The sequence below is a fragment of the Charadrius vociferus genome, unplaced genomic scaffold, assembly GCF_000708025.1.
Source record: "Charadrius vociferus isolate BGI_N301 unplaced genomic scaffold, ASM70802v2 scaffold549, whole genome shotgun sequence".
Classification (NCBI taxonomy): Eukaryota; Metazoa; Chordata; class Aves; order Charadriiformes; family Charadriidae; genus Charadrius; species Charadrius vociferus.
In genome coordinates this window covers 4,562,129-4,562,892 of record NW_009650103.1, presented here as the reverse complement: position 1 = coordinate 4,562,892, position 764 = coordinate 4,562,129, and positions in this window count along the sequence as shown.

Genomic DNA, 764 nt, shown 5'->3' with positions numbered 1-764 from the left:
CGCTGCTACCCGGGCTCTGCCCGGCCACGGGCTGGGGGCTCCCCGCTTCGCTGGGCTGGGGCAGCGCCGGGTGCCGTGCGCCCCCGAGGGAGCACTGCGGGGCCAGGTAGTGCGTGGGGGCCACAGACACCCCCACCCAGCAGTCAGGGTCCTGTCCGCTCCCTCCTGCTCAGCACCGCACTTTGCCCTCTGAGAACTGCACAGCCCTTTGGTTAGAGCAGGGACCCATCTGGGTCACAACCATGCTTGATTCCCCTCCTTTTTGGGGGTGAAAGCCAGAAATAAACTCCAAACTCCCAGCCTCCTTGGCTGGAACCCGTGCCCAGATTTCCCTGTTCCCAGCCCACAGGTGGGATGTGTCGGGGCTGCCCACGCAGACCTGAACTTGGCCGTGTAGCAGCGCTGCTGGCTGTGTGCAGTGAGCACAGCACTGCTGGATGCCTCCCTGCCCCACAGCACATATACTAGATCCGCTCACCCCAGACAGGTCGGTGACGGCGTTTGCAGCAAGGTCTCCCACGGGCGGGCACTGAGATGCCATTGCTGTGTGTGGCGTAGTCGGCTGATGGGGCGGTGAAGAGCAGCGTTCCCCTAAAGCCGCTGAAATCTGTGCGTGGAGTCGGTTTAACAACGTGTTGCACAGATTATAAATCAGTGCGTTCCTCTCGGAGCACTCATGGCAACTCGAGCACCGAGGCAGCATCCTCGGAGGGCAGACCCCAGCTCCGGCTGCCCCAAGAGCAGCAACACCGAGCCACCAGTCT